The sequence below is a fragment of the Manihot esculenta genome, chromosome 17 (genome assembly GCF_001659605.2).
Source record: "Manihot esculenta cultivar AM560-2 chromosome 17, M.esculenta_v8, whole genome shotgun sequence".
Classification (NCBI taxonomy): domain Eukaryota; kingdom Viridiplantae; phylum Streptophyta; class Magnoliopsida; order Malpighiales; family Euphorbiaceae; genus Manihot; species Manihot esculenta.
The window spans coordinates 720581-742860 of record NC_035177.2 but is presented as its reverse complement, the minus strand read 5'-3'; positions in this window follow the sequence as shown (position 1 = coordinate 742860).

The window sequence follows — 22280 nt, the reverse complement described above, 5'->3', positions numbered from 1 at the left end:
TTTCTTCTGAGACAATTGATATTCAACCTGATTTGACTTATAAGGAGGAACCAGTGAAGATTTTAGCACGAGAAATAAAGGAGCTGAGGAATCAGAATATTCCATTAGTGAAGATTCTTTGGAGAAACCACAAAACAGAGGAAGCTACATGGGAAAGTGAGGAATTAATGAGGCAACAACACCCCCAACTATTCATGATAGGTAAATTTCGAGGACGAAATTCTTTTTAAAAGGGGGGGAGAATTGTCACATTCCAAAACCTGCAGATAGAAATAAAGCAACCATTAGCTTTCAATTGTACCATTCCGAAGTTAGAATAACTAGCTTCAGGGGAGGTGCTAGCTTAACCTCGAGCTAATTAGGGGAGGTGCAAGCTTATCCATAGCCGTCTGACACACAATTCGTTTAAAGATAGAGCACTAAAAGTTGTGTTTAGAGGTCTAACTTGCATTTCATATAGAGTTATACGTCCAAAGGTAGAGTTAAAATAAGAACGACCAGTAATAGTATTTTAACATCTTCAAACTGTAATAACTGAATCATAGAAAACCCAAATAAGAAAACAGACATATCTTAAAATAAAGTATCTAACGTGATAAGCAGGTCAGAATCAAGTTGCTATCGGGAGGTGCTTAAGGGTTTCCCGACATGCTAGCTTGAGGTGCTTCCTAAAACCGACGTGCTTGCTTAAATGAAATGAACTTCTAAATATTAGAAATTTAAGTTTAGTAGGTCAATCTATGAATATTGAAAGTTTAAAAACTAAATTGAAATATGTGGAAAAGTTTAGTAGGTGAAAGTGTGAATATGGAAAGTTTAAAAGTAAAATTCCAAGTTTGCCCTCCACCTTTTTCTATATTTACACCTAACCCACCATATGACACCTAGCCATACATGACTAAGTATGAAAGAAATGGGTTGTCTTCATTTGCTTCATCCTTGCCGTACCTACACCAAAAGGAAAGAGAAAAAGCTTTTGCTTTCTTATCTTCCATTTCCACCATATTTCACCAAAAAGATAAAATCTCCAGCCACTCAAAATCTGTTCTTGAGTGTAATAACCAGCAAGGAAACCATAGAAAGGGAGAAAATAAGGAGAGAAGTTAAGGTGCTTAAGTGGTAAGTGATGAAATTGAAAACTAGGTTAGGTAAACATATTCTTTCATGTTTCAATTAATTATATGTTGTTAAATGAATTAAAGCTCCTGTTTTTCTTATTCTTTGTAAAGAACAAACTCAAAGGGAGGAAGGTACATCAAAGGGGAAAGGCAAGGAAAAAGAGTAACTAAGGTGTACCTAAAGATTTTGAAAAGAATTTACAAAAGGTTTGGTGTTTGTATGACTTTCTGTTTTCCTTTGATTCTGTCATGAATAAGTGAAATTAGGGGTTGATTTTACTTGCTGGAAATGTTGCTTTGATTGTATGGATATGTAATATGAATGTTGAAATGATGATTGGAAGGTTTAAAGCACATAGATACAACATGGGAACCAAAAACATAAAACTGGCAGAATAGATTCCAACAGGACAGTCTGTGTTAGAAGTCTCATAACTTATTGTGTGATCATTGAAATTAAACCTAAAATATACCAAATGAAAGCTAAGACACAAATATAAAACTTTCATGAAGTGACAAAATTCTGAATCTGTAGCTAATTATGTGAAAATTGCTAGTGAACCTAAGCCGGTCACAGGAAATTGTGCATCCGGAGCAGTATGTATCTCCTAGACCATAACTAATGATTTACTCAATGAAATGAATTAAGACCAGTGCCAAATGAACCCTGAAAAGTATACCTAAAACTTGGTACAAGAATGTTAAGCTTGAATCTGTATGAAAATGTATGCATATGATAGGTTTTGTTAGATTAAAAACAGATACCAAAACTGTACTGGTTAGGACCTGATTGAGGAGGTTGCAAAGAAAAATTCATAACTTAAGTTAGGAAGGTCAGAATTAGATGTAATATATCTTGTTAGAAAGCTAAGACATAAATACACAACATTAATGAAGAAAAGTAATTCTAATTATGTCCATAAGATACTTAAAAATGTGATACAATCTCAGGCAGAAACAAAGCTAAATGTAAATATTGACCTAAAAGGGATTGACATGCTAGCTTTGTGGCCAAATTACTCACATGCTAGCTTGACATGCCTGCTTTACGCACGTGCTAGCTTAATAGACTAAAACTTTTCATACATATTCTTGATGACATAGTAAAATGTTTATGGCTGAATAATATGCTCATAAGTGAATATGTTCTATTACACATATATGAATGCTTTTAAGGACTCTTTTATTGATGTGATTGCTTATTTAGTACCAATAAATATTTAACATGAAACTATGCATTCTTGGCCCTAGTAAACCTCAGTGGGAGTCATAGATAGCATAAGGGTATGGCATGCCATATACAGTTTAGTAGTACTGCGCCCTAATGGGCTACATGATATGATATTTTCGACACATTACGTGTCATACAGTTTTCCGGCTTTTTAGCCATACAGACACAGCATTCGGCCCCCAGGCCATACAGTTTGGCACTTTGTGCTATACAGATACATTTTTCCCTTATCTAGCTAGTTGATCCTACGAAGAGTTTATAGGGGCTAAGATTTAATTATATGACTTGTTAATGCTTTGCTAGCATGCACACAAGATGGTTACCAAAATATGAATGATCTTACTGCTATAAAATTTAATGACCTGATTTGTCCACTGACACATAAAATATTTATGTGCTTTTATATAACATGATTTCATTATATATGTCATTATTATTCCTAGTATACTTGAATGAATATATATGTTGTTATTCACCCACTGGGCATAAGCTCAGCGCATTGGATTTTCCATGCGCAGGTAATAAATAGAGGAAGCAACAGTTAGGAGGTTTGGTTCTGCATCAGCACAGAGACATCATCATAACCAGTTGTTCACAAGATTTGTCCAGAGGTTGTTTATGTTTGGCATGTACATTAATAGTCTACCAAGAGTCTGTAAATGAGTATTGTAAATAGTATGAATATAACCAAATGTGTTTACTATTTTAAGTTATTATGTTCTATTTGTGGTTTTAATAGTGTGAAATGAGTAAATATTGAAATTTTATGACTAGTTTTCACAGGGATAATTGCTAATAAATAGGGGAGACTTTTGCGGTTTCTCCATTTAAAATTATTTTGTGAATCAACATGCATTTAAACGAACTAAAGAACAATTTATAATGTCAAAGCTATCTTAAGTCCACATATGTAATTGCATATAGTATAGTATGTGGCATCCTTTACTAAGTTATTTTATAGACGGGTAAGGGGTGTTACAATGTATATGTGTATATAACACCTGTACTTACCATTTGCCAAGCATAGACCAGAAACCTGGTCTTTACAATACCTGCCAGGCCGTAGAATGGGGTCCTGGACTTTCCTATACCTGCCAGGCCGTAGAATGGGGTCCTGGACTTCCTGTCTAGAACTATTCGATCATTCAGCATTTACCCACACCAACATTTAAGTATGCAATGCAACATCTTTGTGAGTTCTAATACAATCAACCTATTGCATATTCATGATGCATGAAAGATGCTAAAAGCAGTTAATGTCTCAATTAAAACGAGTAATAAGTTTAGTTCCACTCACCTCTGGCTATCTCTGGACTGACTCTGCAGGTTCTGAAGCAGTACTCACTGCTGCTCTCTCTGGTTCCTCTGGTCTGTGTAAGCACAGATAATGCAAATGAGGGACCAAACTAGCTTATGAACAACTCTATTAAACTCCCCAAGAATCCCCTTAAACTCACTCAAACATCCATGCAAAGCATGCAAAGGAAAGCTGGACAGAGCACTTTCGGCGGCAGGTTCGGCGGCCGAAAGTCCCCTCCAGAGACGAAACTCATGCACTTTCAGCAGTCGAACCTCAACTTTCGGCAGCCGAACCCTTTCGGGGGCAAGTTTCGGGGGCCAAAAGGCACTCCAGAGACGAAAGTCTCTAACCTTCGGCGGCACCTTCGGCGGCCGAAACTCCCCTCCAGAGCCGAAAGTCCAAAGGCTCGGGGGCAAGCTTAGGCTGCCGAAGCCACCTCCTCATGAACCTTTACGTTTTAAAGAAAATAAATTATAAAGTTTTGAGCATGTTCATGCATCATGAATGCCATGCGATATCCTAGGTTGTTTGCATTAGAATTCACGAATATGTTGCATTACATTTATAATGTTGATGTGGATTGGTTATTGGATGATCCTTTAGTCCTCATATGATATGATGATGTTACGGCATGGTATGGTATGGAAGTCCAGGTTGTACCCATTCTACGTCCTTGGCACGATGTAAGAGAAAGTCCAGGTTGTACCCATTCTACGTCCCTGACACATTGGAATGTTATGATATGTTATGTTAAGAGAAAGACCGGTTGACCCATTCTACGTCCCGGCACTTTGGAATGTAGAGGACTATGGGTGACAATACCATCCGTGATGTGATTTGTCTGTGATGTGTTGCATTCCATTATGGCATATGATTTAAATGTTTTTATTATTCTGCTCACTGGGCTCTAGTAGCTCACCCCTTTCCCTAATCCCCCAGGGTTGCAGGTATGGGCTAGACAGAGAAGTCAAGAAGAGTAAAGTCATGCTTATGTAATAGATAGAATGTGGACATGACAAATTGTATAATGATGTAATGTTATGATTAGTTAAGTTATGTAAAAAGAATATTAAGGATTAGAGGTTGTGCTTGACCCTATGTGTATGGTGATCCCTTTTTATATACATGGTCTATGTTTTATGATGATTATGTTCCACCAAACTTGTGTATGATGAGATGCCCCATTGGAGCTTTTGTTAAAAACTCCAGTGTGGGGCTTATGTTTATGTTTATGTTTATGCTTTTGTGCATGCACAGGTTGAGCTTGGTAAAAGAAAAGAAAAGTTCAAATTTTTATGTATGTTGTTGATAATGTATGGGATTACACAGGTTTACAGGATGTATGTCAGGCTTGCTACGGGTCCCGGCGGCCTTAAGCCGATCTAGATCCTAACGCCGGTAGCGGTCTGGTTTCCGGGTCGTTACACCGATCATATGAACCTAGGGCTCTGATACCACTCTGTAACAACCCGGAAACCGGACCGCTACCGGCGCTAGGATCCAGATCGACATAAGGTCGCCGGGACCCGTAGCAAGCCAAACATACATCCTGTATACCTGTCAAATTCCATACATGATCATACATATGCATAAAAATTTGAACTTTTTCTTATTTCATTCACCAAACTCAACCTGTGCATGCACATCTCATAACCATAGTCATCAACCCCACATTGGAGTCCTCAACAATGCTCCAATGGGGTAACATACATACATTAAGTTTGGTTGAACATAAACATTATAAAACATAGATCATGTATATAAACGGGATTAACCAAACATACTATGGTCAAGCACATTTCTAATCCTCAATATCAATATCAAGAACTAGACTATTCATATTCTTACATTATTTTACAATTTTATCATGTCCACATCTAACTATTACAAAACACTTGACTTTACACTTCTTGACTTCCTGGTCTAGCCCGTACCTGCAAACCTGGGGGATATAGGGAAAGGGGTGAGCTACTAGAGCCCAGTGAGCAGAATAATAAAACATTTATATCATATATTAAAATCTTATGCTTTCATGGAATGCAACACATCACAAACAAATCACATCAAGGATGGTGTTGTCACCAATAGTCCTCTACATTCCAAAGTGCCGGGACGTACAATGGGTCAACCGGTCTTTCTCTTAAACATAGCATATCATAACATTCCAATGTGCCGGGACGTAGAATGGGTCAACCGGACTTCCATACCATACCATACCGTATCATATCACATCGCATCATATCGAGGACTAAGGATCACCCAACATCCATCCACATCAACATAAACTTATGCAATGCAGCATATTCGTGAATTCTAATGCAAAACAACCTAGGATATCATATGGCATTCATGATGCATGAACATGCTCAAAGATTTATAATTTATTTGCTTTAAAACATAAAGGTTTATTCTACTCACCTCTGGCTAGCTCTGACTATGAACTGAAGCAGCTGACTCACTGCTGGGGTCCTCGGTTCCTCGGGTCCAAACCTACACAGGTGGACTCAAATGAGGGACCAAACATACTAGAACATGACTATAAAATATCCCCAAAAAACCCCCCTAAAACACCTCAAAACATCCATAGAAAACATGCAAAGGAAGGTTGAACAGGGCACTTTCGGCGGCAGGTTCGGTGGCCGAAAGTCCCTCCAGAGCCGAAAGTTAGGCAGGTTCGGCGGCACCTTCGGCGGTCGAAAGTGCCCTCCAGAGACGAAAGTCCATTTTCGGGGGCAGGCTTCGGCAGCCGAAAGGCTTGCCGCACAGACAGGTTCGGCGGCCGAAAATCCCTTCGGCTGCCGAACCTGGTTTCTCCCAGAATGGCAGAAACTCGGCTCCAACATGCACAAATGCCTCCCAAACATTCAATCATGCATACCACTCAACCAAAACATGCATAAACACATACATAAGCTCCTAGGGGCTTCAAACTATCCTAAACCCCAACTACAACACATCCAACGACCCACATTGTTCATAAACCAACATAAACCCAAAAACATAACAATAACCTAAACATGCATTTCTACCCCATAGATCAACTTAAAACTTGTTTAAAACATAAAAAGAGTTCAAGATCGACCCTTACCTCTTGAAGATCGAGAGGGAAGGCGACCTAAACTTGGAGAACGGAGGAAGAGAGCTCCTTAGTCTTCTAAGCTTCGAAACTTGCTTTATGCTCAAAAATCTTCAAAACAAAGTTGCAAACTCATAAAAATCATAAAGAATGGAAGGAAGAAACTCAAAATCGGTGAGGAACGGCGGAGAGCTCACCTTGGCCGAAAATGGGGACAAAAGCTCGCCCGTTTTCTGCTAAGGGACCCCTTTATAGGTGGCTGGCCAGGCCACATTCGGGGGCCGAACGTGCCTCCGCATGCATGCCATGTTCGGCAGCCGAACCTAGACTTCCCTCACTTATGCCTTCGGGGGCCTAAAGCACTTCCGAAGCGCATGCATGCTCGGTGGCTGAACCTGAGTTTTCCTCCAATGCTATTTTCATGCACAAACTCATTTTCTTTCTTGTTTAAAAACATAAAATACATTAAAACATTTTATAAAAACATGGTTTTACCCTTCTAGAGGTCTCCGACACCCGAGATTCCACCGGACGGTAGGAATTCCGATACCGGAGTCTAGCCGAGTATTACAGTACGTGGTGCTCGAAAGGGCAACACTGTTGCTGCTAAGATTGCTAGTCCCCCTACCAAACGTGCTCGACCTTCGAAGGAGGTGATTGTACTTCCTCCCCCCTTTCCTCCCCCCTATCTCACCTACAGCTAAGGGGTTGGAACCCCTTGTGCCTGAGTCTTCGGCGTCGAGTGCTTCTACTCCTACCTCAGCTCTTGCGCTCCCTACTGATGCCATTTCTTCCTCTATTCCATCCCAAAAACTGCCAAGTCTATCACCCATGTTACGACCGGTACCCGATTTCGGCATAACATCTTCCACTGCAAAAACTCTTAAGTCTATCACCCATGTTACAACCGGTGCCTAATTTCGGCATAATAGCTTCTATCCCAAAAACTGCCAAGTCTATCACCCATGTTACAATCGGCGCCTAATTTCGGCATAACAGCCTCTGTCGCAAAAATTGCCAAGTCTATCACCCATGTTACAACCGGTGCCTGAATTTGGCATAATAGCTTTCATCTAAAAAACCCCAAAGTCTATCACCCATATTACAAACGGTACCCGATTTCAGCATAACAGCTTCTATCGTATAAATTGCCAAGTCTATCACCCATATTGCAACCGGTGCCCGAATTCGGTATAATAGCTTCAGTTGGAATAACTGCCAATTCTATAACCCATGTTACAATCGGTAACCGATTTCGGCATAATAGCTCCCGTCACAAAATCTGCCAAGTTTATCACTCGTGTTACAACCGGTGCCCGATTTCGGCATAACAGCTTCCATCCTAAAAACTGCAAAGTCTATCACCGATGATACAACCGAAGCCCGATTTCGGCATAACAGCTTCCATCCCAAAAGCTGCCAAGTTTATCACCCATGTTACAACCGGTACCCAATTTCGGCATAGCAACTTCCATCCCAAAAACTGCAAAGTCTATCACCCATGTTACAATCGGTACCCGATTTCGGCATAACAGCTTCCATCCCAAAAACTGCCAAGTCTATCACCCATTTTACAACCGGTGTCCGATTTCAGCACAACAACTTCTGTCGCAAAAATTGCCAAGTCTATCACCCATGTCACAACCGGTACCCAATTTTGGCATAGCACCTTTCATCCCAAAAAGGGCAAAGTCTATCACCCATGTTACAAGCGGTGCGCAATTTCGGCATAACAGCTTCCATCCCAAAAACTGCCAACCTATCACCCATTTTACAATCGGTGCCCAATAATAGCGTAACATCTTCTGTCGCAAAAACTGCCAAGTCAATCACCCACGTTACAACCGGTGCCAAATTTCGGCATAACAGCTTCTATCGCAAAAACAGCCAAGTCTATCACCCATGTTACAACCGGTGCCCAAATTCGGCATAACATCTTCCGTCACAAAAACTCCCAAGTATATCACAATGTTACAATCGGTGCCTGATTTTGGCATAATAGTTTCCATCCCAAAAACTGCCAAGTCTATCACCCATGTTACAACCGGTACTCGATTTCGGCATAACAACTGATTTGCTCTTTCTTTTCCTCTTCTATTCTCTAGCTATCTCCTTTCCCTTTGATGTTCCTTCACCTAGTTCAATTTATGTCTTAGAAAAGGATTGAATAAATTGTAAATTAAAGCTTTATAATTCAAATTCATGCATGAAGAAAGCACCAAGTCTATAACCCATGTTACAGCTGGTGCTCGATTTCGGCATAACAGCTTCCATTGAAAAAACTCCCAAGTCTATCACCCATGTTACAACCGGTGCCCGATTTCAGCATAACAACTTGCGTCACAAAATCTGCCAAGTATATCGCCTATGTTACAACCGGTGCCCGATTTCGGTATTGTTAGTGTATATGCCCTAGTCCATTATCTTGGACCTTTTTGTATGTTATTTTGGTTATTAATAAAAGAGGTTTTTATCATTATTATTTGTTTGCATGTTACATAATAATGATTATCATCCCTTGTTACTTATTATTATGTTGATAATAATAAAATATAACTGGTATGATTATTGATTGATAATCATGAGATGATATGTATATGTTGATATAATTCAATAATCATAAACACTTGTTAGGGAATAAAGTATTGGATGGACCCGCATTGAGATCACTACATGGTCATTGTCATAAGTGAATCTCAAAGTAGTTATGTCTTAATCCTTTGACTTGAGATTGTCATAGTTTCCAATATAAGGACTGTTATGTTTTGACATCACCAAATGTTGTCTTTAATCGGACAATCATAAAGGTTATGATTGAGCATAATAGAAATTATGTAGAGGATGTTGAACAATCAAGATAGGATTTGTCCCTTTCTCTGAGAGAGATATCTTCTAAGCCCCTCGATAAGTGAGACTGAGAAATGCATGGCCGTGCTCAAATGAATTGATAGTGTGATCAATATCATTTGATCTTATCAGTCTACTTAGAGATCGAGAAATCATAAGTTTGAACATTATAAGTTTGACATTGACCATGACTTAAGTTCAAACTAGATATCGTGTGACAAAGGGATTAATTCATGTTCTATTTATTAGGCTTTATCGGACTATTGATCCTCATATTAGTTGGGTAGTCATAATGTCTTACTAGAGACCACTTATGACTTATGGGCCTTGTGGGACTGGACCTATTACCAATTAATGTGAGCCTATTGGGTCACACACAAAAGAACGCTGTTGATGTGCTATGTCATATTAATGGGCTAAAAGCCCAAAACGCATTAATATAATTAATAATAATCACGTGTTATTATTATTAGTCATTAATATAATTAATAATAATAAAGTGTTATTATTATTAATATTTAATAATAATAAAGTGTTATTATTATTAATATTTAATAATAATAAAGTGTTATTATTATTAATATTAATTATTAATTATTAATTACTTATTATTATTATTAATATTAATTATTAATATAATTAATAATAATAAAGTGTTATTATTATTAATCATTTATTATTATGAGATAATAATATTTAAAAGATCTGCAGTCTATCTGTAACTGTTACAGATAAAGGACTCTATCACATAAGATATTTGAGTATCTTTGAGATTGTGATAATGGGTTATGAACACAACTCCTTTTAGTAAAAGGAGTTGTGGGAAAAACAAAAGACTGAAACATATAAATACCCCTTCTACGAATTGTGGAGTAGACAAGGTTTTGAGAAAACTCAGTCTAAAAGATTACAGATTTTAGAGCACATAATTTATCCATTTTTGAGAGAGCTAGCACTCTAGAAGGATAGAAGACATTCGTGTGGATACCATCGAGGGTGTTCATTTGAAAAATAGCACCATCAGTCCGCTATTATATCTTCTCGACGAGATTAACAGGTTAGTCTCATATTCTTCTTGTGAATTAAACGAAGCACTCGAAGTTTTGGGAATGGAAATCAGAGAAATTTTATTTTTTCGCTACGCCTTTGGTTTGCAATAATCTCTAGATTTCCCAACAGTGGTATCAGAGCCTACCTGTGCTTTTCGTTTAAAATTAGGCCATGATTAATATGATATATGAGATATATGTTTATTTGAATGGCTTGATTATTATGAAATATTTATGGATAAATAATTGGATCATTTAGATAATTTTAATTTTTGTTAGAAAGATTAAATTAATAAAAATAAATAAATTAAAAAAAAAATTTTTGAAATTTAGTGATTTGCTGCTTGGGTTCACGATCACTGTGTTGATCGTGAATCCAGCATCTCTCATGCCTAGAGATGGAGGATGTGCGACGCTCCTCCCATCGTCGCGTCTCGTTGTTGGCGAGTCCTAGTCGGACGTAGTCAACCACACGCGGCGAAAGCTCGACATCACGTGGAAGAGATCATGAACGGGACACAGATGGCGGAAAACCAAAGCAAATCCGCATGCATTCGTGGATTGGATCTCAAAGCTTCCGGTGTTACGTCGAGTTGGCCAGTGGGATGCGCAAGTGTTGCGCAACTGACAACGAGGTAAGAAGCCGTGACAGATGCACGGCAACCTGTCGATGCGCAGAGGGAGTAGCCGAAAGCCTCATTGTAGTGGAAAGCGGTTGCTGCGATTCTGTGAGGACCAAAACGTTGCTCCTTGTGACTCCGCCGACCATGTAGCTCTTGGAGCTGACTCGGCATTGCCTTCTCGGGAGTCGGCCATCGCCGGCCGTTTTGCGTGTGATGGACAGGGGCTTCAGGAAGAAGATGCCCTAAATTACAATTCTCCCCTGAAAATAAAATAAATAAAAATAATAATAATAATAATAATAAAATAAATTTTAAAATTATTTCTTTTATTCTTTAAATCAGATTTAAATGACTATATTTTATTATTTTCTTTTAGTCTTTAAATCAAATTTAAATGACTATATTTTATTATTTTGTCATATGTTAGTATGAGATATTATGTATTATTGTATATATATATATGTATGCATATAGGATGCTATAATATATATATGCAAGACAATAATTATAAGAAAATAAATTTTAAATTATTTTTTTATTCTTTAAATCGAATTTAAATGATTATATTTTATTATTTTGTCATATGTTAGTATGAGATACTATACATTATTGTCTATATATATATATATATATATATATATATGTATGCATATAGGATGCTATAATATATATATGCAAGACAAAATAATTAAAATTAAAAGTTGAACTCTCACTCTAAAATTTTAAGTTTTAATGCCACCCATATATTAAATACCTATCAAGACTAAGATCACCAAAATGCAGGTTTTGCCAAAGCAAAGTGCATTAGATTATCCGAGTAAGATAGGATGAGTAATAGTTACTCATTTATTTAATTTTGGTTGAGCTTAATTAGGCTATCAAAACGGTTTTGGGCTTAAGGCATTAGATGGGGTATAACATGCATTTGACATATGATGTTAACACCTCATAATCTAAGAGTTACATTAGATGTAATTGGTAAGGGGTTACCTACCTAATTAACTTAATTCTAAGCGTCATGCCAAAGCTGACTTAGAATTAGGTAAAATATGGATCTTAGCCCACTAAAATATTATTATTTTTGAGGGTTATATTTTAGTGGGAGATTATTATCACCTCAATATTAATTTACTAAATTGATTATTTTTGCATATTTTGTAGACAATTATGGCTGCTAATAAGAATTTCACCTTATTACTGCGATCCATCCTTGAGAATGATAAACTGAAAGATAATGGGCCTAAGGGACGAGGCAAGCCTACATGGCAATCCAAGGCAAAAGTTCCTAAGGAAATAGTTCCTAAGGAAGGAATTTGCTTCCATTGCAAGGAACCAGGGCATTGGAAGAAAAATTGCAAACTCTATTTGGATGAGTGCAAGAAGAAGAAGAGTAGTGAGACTACGATTTTAGGTATTTATGTTATAGATATTAATTTATCTATTTCTACTTCATGGGTATTAGATACCGGATGTGGCTCTTACATTTGTACAAATGTGAAGGGTCTCAAAAGGAGTAGAAAACTGAAAAAGGGCGATGTGGACCTACATGTAGGCAATGGAGCAAAAGTTGCTGCCTTAGCTGTAGGGACATATGAACTTGTGCTGCCCAATGGGCTGTTGTTAGTTTTAAACAATTGGTTTTATGTTCCTACTTTGAGTAGGAATATTATTTCAGTTTCTGTTTTGGACGATGAAGGTTTTTCATTTCTTATTAAGAATAAGAAATGCTCTATTAATAAAAATGATTTCCTTTATTGTATTGCAAATTCATATGATGACCTTTATGTCCTTGATCTAGATGATTCTAGAGACAACAATATCTATAATATAACTTCTAAAAAAACTAAGCCAAATGAGTTAAACCCAACATATTCATGGCACTGTCGTCTTAGTCATATAAATGAGAATCGCATATCTAAGCCCTATAAAGATGATTTATTAGATTCATTTGATTTTGAATCATTTAAAAATTGTGAATCATGTTTGCTTGGTAAGATGACAAAGGACCCTTTTACTGGACAAGGTCAAAGGGCTTCAGACTTATTGGGCTTAATACATACAGATGTATGTGGCCCACTAAGCATTAGTGCCAGGGGAGGTTATCAGTACTTCATTACATTCACTGATGATTTCAGTAGATATGACTATGTCTACCTAATGAAACATAAGCATGAATCTTTTGAAATGTTTAGAACTTTTCAAAATGAAGTACAAAATCAACTTGGTAGAACTATTAAAATGCTTCGATCTGATCGAGGTGGTGAATATTTGAGTCAAGAGTTTGATGAACATCTTAGAAACTGTGGAATTATTTTACAATTGACTCCACTAGGAACTCCACAATGGAATGGTGTTTCTGAAATCAAACTTTATTAGATATGGTTCGATATATGATGAGTCAAACAAATCTCCCTTTATCGTTTTGGGGTTATACCTTGGAAACAGCTGCATTCATTTTAAATCGAGTACCATCGAAAGTGGTTGAAAAGACACCATATGAGTTATGGACTGGCAAAATGCCCAATTTGTCTTTTCTTAAGATTTGGGGTTGTGAGGCTTATGTGAAACGCCCGATTTCAGATAAGGTAGCTCCAAAATCTATCAAGTGCAATTTTGTGGGGTATCCTAAGGAAACCAAAGGATATTATTTTTATATTCCCTCAGAGAACAAAGTGTTTGTTCCTCGAAATGGTACCTTTTGAAAAAAGAAATTTATCTCTCAGAGATTCAGTGGGAGTACAGTGCGACTTGAGGAAACTCAAGTACCACAAGAGAGCATTGAACTGCTGGTAGAACCACTTCCAGAACCACAAACAGTTGTGGAAACTGAAAGGGTGACACAAGTACCACGCAGATCCGATAGGACATGTCATCAGCCTGAGAAATATGGATTTCTCATGACTGACAGTCGTGAACTTTTGCTCGAGGATGTGTACATGACACAATCTGAGGGTTTTGTAATCCCTGAGAATTCTGGAAAGATTTGTAAGTTTCAGAGATCCATTTATGGATTGAAGCAAGCTTCTCGGAGCTGGAATCTTCATTTTGATGAGACAATCAGGGACTTTGGATTCATCAAAAAATGAAGATGAACCTTGTGTTTACAAGATGGTTAGTGGGAGTGCAGTTGTGTTTCTAGTCCTATATGTGGATGACATATTACTCATTGGAAATGATATCCCTACCTTGCAAAAGGTTAAGACTTGGTTAGGGAATTCTTTTTCAATGAAGGACTTAGGTGAGGCTGCATATATCCTTGGTATTAAGATCTATAGGGATAGATCCAAGAGGATAATCGGTCTGAGTCAAAGTACTTATATTGACAAGGTGCTGAAAAGGTTCAGCATGCAAGATTCCAAAAGAGGATTCTTGCCCATGTCTCATGGTATTCATCTCAGCAAGAATCAATGTCCTATGACATCTGATGAGCGAGAACGGATGAATAAGATTCCTTATGCTTATGCTATTGGATCTATCATGTATGCCATGTTATGTACTAGACCAGACGTCTCATATTCATTAAGCACAACAAGCAGATATCAGGCAGATGCCGGTGAAAGTCACTGGACAACTGTTAAGAATATTCCAAAGTACCTTAGAAGGACTAAGGATGCATTCCTGATTTATGGAGGTTTGGAAGACGAGCTAGTTGTAAATGGTTACACAGATGCTAGTTTCCAAACCGACATAGATGACTTCAGATCATAGTCAGGATTCGTATTCACTTTAAATGGTGGAGTTGTTAATTGGAAGAGTTCAAAGCAGAGCGCTATAGCAGATTCTACAATAGAAGCTGAGTATATAGCAGCATCAGATGCAGCTAAAAAGGCAGTCTAGTTGAAGGAATTCATCTCAGAGTTGGGAATGGTTCCCAACATTGCAAAACCTATGTGTAACGACCTCAAAATGGACCGTCACCGGCGCTAGGATTTAGGTCGGCTTAAGGCCGTCAGAACCCGTAGCAAGCCTGCTATACTCTCTGTGTACCTGTAAATCTCATACATGATCAAACATTTTATGTGAAAATAAAAACTATTTTCTGATCCAAGGCTTAACCTGTGCATGCACTATCTCTGTACACTATCTCTGTACTCTGTACCCCTGACTAGAGCTTGCTCTAGATGGGTTAATTCATACCTGTTAAGCCTGGTTTTTCACATACTCTGTAAAACAGTTATATAAACAGACCATGTATACAAAAGATTTACAACACAAAAATAACTAAGTCAAGCACAATTCTAACTTTATACACAACTGTTACATTTCTTTAATATTACATGTCCACAATATTTTATTACAAAACTCTTCTCTCTTCCTGTACTCTACTGGACTTCCCCTGTACACTGTACACTGAACCTGCAAGACTGGGGTTAAGGGAGTGGGATGAGCTCTATAGCCCAATGAGTAGAACAATAAAACAAGTCATTAAAACATGATCTTATGGAATGCATCACATCACAGATAATTCATCTCAAGGGTAAACCTATCACCAAATAGTCTCAGTATCTGTAATACCTGGCTAAAGTCCGGCACCAGAATTTCTGTCGTCCGGTGGAATCCGGGATGTCGGAATTCTCTAGAAGGGTAAGATTTATGTTTTTCTAATGTAATGTGTATGTTTTATTGTTTTGAAGTTAAATGGAACCAAGTTTTGAGCTGAAATGAACCAAGGCAGAAAAGCCAGGTTCGGCCGCCGAAAGTGCCCAATGTTCGGCTTCCGAAGCTCAAGTTCGGCCCCCGAATGTTGCATGGTTTTGCATACGATTCGGCAGCCGAAGCTGAGATGGTCAGCCAGCTATTGTGCATTCCTTAGTCAGTGATTTGGACAGGTGTTGCCTCCAGATCATTGCCAGAGGTTAGGCCACATCTCTCATGACTCATCTGCAAGGTTTTTAGCAGCTCATGCAGAAGTTTGTTGGTTTTCAAGGGTATTGAAGGTTTTGAAGCTAAAAGCTAAGTTTTTGAGGTTTAGTCAGGTTGAAGAGGAGCTGATCCATTTTTCTTTGTTCAGATCATTTATAATCTTGTTTACAAAAGGTAAGTGAAGATCTTGAACATGTTTTAATGTTTTATAGAATTTTTATGGAGGTTTGGATAGAGATGCATGTTTAGGTTAATAAGGATGTTTTGATGATTTATGCATGAAAGCATGGTTATGTGTTATATTTGATGTGTTTGTTGGGGTTTTTAGGTAGTTTTGGACCCCTTTGTACATATACTTTAGTATATGTGTGCTGAGGAGTTGAAGTATGCATGTTTTGAGAGGTGGAAGGGGTTGAGGAGCTAGGGTGACGTCGGAGCTGAGTTCTGGATGAACTCAGGTTGGCAGCCAAAGGTACATTCGGCCGCCGAGCCTCTTGCATGGTGGCTTTGGCTACCACAGCTTGCCCTCGAGAGTTTTGAAGTTCGGCTCTGTTTGGGGGATTCGGCCGCCTTAGGTGTCGCCGAAGGTTAGAGACTTTCGTCTCTGGAGTGCCTTTCAGCCCTCGAAACTTGCCCCCGAAAGGGTTCGGCCGCCGAAAGTTGAGGTTCGGCCGCCGAAGGTGCATGAGTTTCGTCTCTGGAGAGGACTTTCGGCCGCCGAATCTGCCGCCGAAAGTGCTCTGTTCAGCTTTTCTTTTGCATGCTTTGCATGAGTTTTAGAGTGAGATTAAGGGGATTCATAGAGTTATTCTTAAGCTAGTTTGGTCCCTCATTTGAGTCTTTCTGTGCTTACACAGACCAGAGGAACCAGAGAGAGAAGCAGTGAGTACTGCTCCAGAGTTTACAGAACCTGCAGAGTCAGTCCAGACAGCCAGAGGTGAGTGGAACTAAACTTATTACTCGTTTTAATTGAGACATTAACTGCTTTTTAGCATCATTCATGCATCATGTTTATGCAGTAGGTTGATTGCATTAGAATTCACAAAGATGTTGCATTGCATAGCTATATTGTTGGTGTGGGTAAATGCTGAATGATCCAGTAGTTCCAGACAGGAAGTCCAGGACCCCATTCTATGGCCTGGCAGGTATAGTAAAGACCAGGTTTCCGGTCTATGCCTGGCAAATGGTAAGTACAGGTGTTATATACACATATACATATACAGGACAGGAAGACCAGGACCCCAGTCTACGGCCTGGCACGGTTTACTGGGACTATGTGGTGACAGGTTTATCCTTGATGTGGATTGTCTGTGTTATGATGCATTCCATAAGTTCATATTTTAATGGCTTATTTTACTGTTCTACTTACTGGGCTATAGAGCTCATCCCACTCCCTTAACCCCAATTTTGCAGGTTCAGTATACAGTGTACAGGGGAAGTCCAAAGAGAGTACAGAATAAGAGAAGAGCTTTGTAATAGCTTAGAGTGGACATGTAATATTAAAGAGATGTAACAGTTGTGTTTTAAATTAGACTTGTGCTTGACTTAGTAGTTTGTGTTGTAAATCTTTGGTTATATACATGATCTGTATATGTATATGTTTTACAGTGTATGTGGAAAACCAGGCTTAACAGGTATATGATAACCCATCTAGAGCAAGCTCTAGTCAGGGGTACAGAGTATAGAGTACAGGGTACAGAGTACAGTGATAGTGCATGGACAGGTTGAGCCATGGTTCGGAAAAGAGTTTTTATTTTTCACCGAAAATGTATGATCATGTATGAGATTTACAGGTACACAGAGAGTATAGCAGGCTTGCTACGGGTTCTGGCGGCCTTAAGCCGACCTGAATCCTAGCGCCGGTGACGGTCCGTTTTGTGGTCGTTACAGATTGGTATCAGAGCCCTAGGTTCATATGATCGGACCTATAGAGAGAGTGTCGGGCTCATAGAGGTCACAGTTGGTCAAGCACAATAGGGAATCATGTCCACTAGGATAGGATATTGAGTCCTGTCTTTTTGATTCTATGAAATGCATATGCATGTGTATTTTGTTTGAGATATATGTTTATATGCTAATATGCTATGTTATGTGTTGTTTTCAGAGTTAAGATGCGAGGAACTCGTCGATCAGCTCGATTGACTGGAGTCCCATCAGATAGTGAGAGGTTAGCTGCTCGTCCTCCTGCATTGCCGAGGGCAAGGTCATAAAGATCTAGCAGGGAAGGCATGTCAATAGACCCTAGAAGGTCTGTAGACGAGAGCAGAAGAGGGGTAGTTAGAGGAGGTAGATCAGAGGAAGTGAGGGAGGCCATGGAGACTGATCCATCTATGGATGAAGGTATGGGAGAATCACAGGGAGGCGTTCAGGCCTCAGGTTTTGATTATATAGCTGTTTCCCAGGATCCAGAGTATCCGATGGAGGGTATGTCGAAGTACTCTCGATTTGACCCATATCCTACATACATGCCATATATGCCATATCCCCATTATTACCCATCATATCCTATGTATCCACCCTCCCCTATCCATCCAAGTGCAGCACACCCAGAACTAAATGAACCAATGCCCCCACCACCACAAACAGAACTAGTAGCCCCTGTTGCTCAAACACTTCCACCTAGTGTATCTGGAAGTAAGGTGAAAATGACTGAGTACCTGAAATTGGATGCTCCTAAGTTCAATACAGGAGATGATCCATTTGAGTACCTGAGAATTGTGAAGATGATCACTGATGAGTTGGGTGCAGATGATAGCAGAGCCATTGAGATGGCGGGGTTTACACTAAAGTGTAAGAAGGCTCGGGAATGGTTCAAGAACTATATAGAGCCCAGAATGAACAGTATGTTATGGGGAGAGTTCGCCAATGAGTTTGCAGGGTGGGCTTTTCCTGATAGCTCCAGGAAGATGAAGATAATAGAGTTTGATCAGCTGAGACAAACAGATGAAATGAGTATTGATGAATTCACAGATAAGTTCCTGGATTTGCTTCAGTACGTGGGTCAGGCCTATGATACTGATCAGAAGAAGGCAAGAAGATATACCATGAGACTTCATCCCAGGTATTCTTCCTTAATCCTTCCAGCAGAAAAGGAGAGTTTTCACTCTATAATAGATGCAGCCAGGAAGATGGAAGCTAGTGCCAACATTCAGAAACAGTCAAAGGCATAGGTTTCAGGTTCTAAGGCTCCCAGTGCAGGAACCTCAGGTAGCAAAAGATGGGAAAAGGCAAAAGGAACAAAGAATAGGTTCTGGAATAAAGTCAAGTCTGGTCTGGGAATGGGTAGTGGCTCAAGCTCTGGCATAGCTATTCTAGTATGTAGGGGATGTGGAAGACCACACAGAGGAGCTTGTCAGTTGGGATCTTCAGCCTGTTTTAGATGTGGACAGGTAGGGCATTTTGCTAGAGAGTGTCCTCAGGTGACTTTTGCACCATTCCAGCAGATGAGTTCAGGCAGTGTAGCACAGCCAGTAGGGTAGCCAGCGGCTCCAGCCGTACCGCAGAGTAGTGGCAGAGGTAGAGGGAGAAGGGCAGCCTCTACTTCAGCAGCAGGTTCCCGAGGTGGAAATCCTGTAGCCCCAGCACGGATTTTCACTATGACTCAGGAGGAGGCTAATACATCGAACACAGTGGTGTCAGGTAATCTCATCATTGGGTGTTCAGATGTGTATGCTTTGATGGACCCCGGTGCTTCTCATTCCTTTATTGCTTCGAGAGCCATAGAGAGATTGGGTTTGATCAGTTCTGAGTTAGAGTATCCTCTCTGGGTCAGTGGACCCAAATGTGACCCATCAGTGGCAGTGTCAGTCTGTCGTTTCAGTCCAGTGTTTATAGAGAGTAGATGCCTTCCAGCTGACCTTGTGGTTCTAGATTTGACAGATTTTGACGTCATTCTAGGGATGGATTGGCTATCTACATATGGTGCTACTTTGGACTGTAGAGACAAGGTAGTTAGTCTCAGAGACCAGGATGGGTCAGAGTATGTCTTCAGAGGAGATAGGAGAGGTACACCCAGAGGTCTGATTTCAGCCCTTCAGGCTCGTCGTTTGCTTAGGAGGGGTTGTCAGGGGTTTCTAGCTCATGTGAGAGAGCTAGACATCAGGTTAGGGAACTAGCTTCGATACCTGTAGTCCGAAAGTTTCCAGATGTGTTCCCAGACGACTTGTCAGGACTACCGCCTGGTAGGGAGATAGAGTTTGAGATTGAATTGTTGCCTGATACTAGACCTATCTCTATTCCTCCCTACAGGATGGCACCAGCAGAGTTAAAGGAGTTAAAAGAACAGTTGCAGGACTTGGTAGATAAGGGTTTCATCCGCTCTAGTACCTCACCTTGGGGTGCTCCAGTGCTCTTTGTCAGAAAGAAGGATGGATCCCTCAGACTTTGTATTGACTACAGACAGTTAAACAAGGTCACTACCAAGAATAGATATCCTTTGCCTAGGATTGATGATCTATTTGACCAGCTAGCTGGAGCAGGTTGTTTTTCTAAAATAGATCTGAGATCCGGGTATCATCAGTTGAGAGTCAGAGAGGCAGATGTGCCTAAGACAGCCTTCAGGACCAGATATGGGCATTATGAGTTCTTAGTGACGCCGTTCGGGTTGACTAACGCCCCTGCAGCATTCATGGATCTCATGAACAGAGTTTTCAGCGAGTATCTGGATCACTTTGTGATTGTCTTTATCGATGACATCTTAGTGTATTCCAGATATGCAGAGGAGCATGCCCAGCATCTGAGGATAGTTCTGCAGACACTGAGAGAGCATGGTTTATATGCCAAGTTCTCTAAGTGTGAGTTTTGGTTGAGGAGCATTTCCTTCTTGGGACACATAGTATCAGCAGATGGGATAGAGGTAGACCCCAAGAAAATAGAGGCTGTAGCTAACTGGCCCAGACCCACTACAGTGACTGAGATTAAAAGCTTTATGGGACTGGCAGGTTACTACAGGAAGTTCGTACAGGACTTCTCAAAGATAGCAGCTCCTATGACCAAACTGACTCAGAAGAACCAGAAATTTATCTGGTCAGACCAGTGCGAAGAGAGCTTTGAGGAGCTCAAGAGGAGATTGACAACAGTACCAGTGCTAGCTCTGCCTGTTAGTAACGAGGATTTCACAGTGTTCTGTGATGCATCTCGAGTGGGATTGGGTTGTGTTTTGATGCAGCAGGATAGGGTGATTGCTTATGCTTCTAGACAGTTGAAGAAGCACGAATTGAATTACCCCACCCATGACCTTGAGATGGCAGCAGTTATCTTTGCACTCAAGATGTGGAGGCATTACCTCTACGGGGTTAAATACGAAATCTTCACTGATCACAAGAGTTTACAGTACATCTTGAGCCAGAGGGAGCTGAATTTGAGGCAGAGAAGATGGGTAGAATTGCTCAGTGATTATGATTGTAAGATCCAGTATCATCCGAGTAAGGCGAATGTTGTGGCAGACGCCCTAAGCCGGAAATCACTAGGCAGTTTGTCTCATATAGCAGCTGAGCGGAAAACAGTAGTGATGGAGCTTTACAATCTCATTGAGGAGGGGTTACAGCTAGAGTTGTTTGGTACAGGTGCGTTGATAGCACAGATGAGAGTGACACCAGTGTTTCTGGAGCAGATAGCTCAGAGACAGCATGAGGACCCTGAGTTGATGAAGATTGCCAGGATTGTTCAATCAGGCAACAGTGCAGAGTTCAGATTTGACGGTAAAGGGATCCTCCGCTATGGGAGTCGACTTTGTGTACCAGATATTAATAGTTTGAAGGAAGACATTATGAGGGAAGCTCATAATGTGAGGTATAGTGTTCACCCAGGAGCCACCAAGATGTATCAGGATCTGAAGAGGGTATATTGGTGGCCAGCCATGAAGAAAGAAGTGGCGCAGTTTGTGACAGCCTGTGAGACTTGTCAGCGGGTGAAATTAAAACATCAGAAGCCGGCTGGAATGCTTAACCCACTGCCAATTCCAGAATGGAAATGGGAAAATATAGCTATGGATTTTGTAGTGGGCTTACCGGCAGCGTCCAACAGGATAGACTCTATATAGGTGATTGTGGACAGACTCACGAAATCTGCTCATTTTATCCCAGTTAGGAGTAACTATTCTGTGGATAAGTTGGCACAGGTTTATCTGGATGAGATAGTGAGGCTACATGGAGTCCCAGTGTCTATAGTTTCAG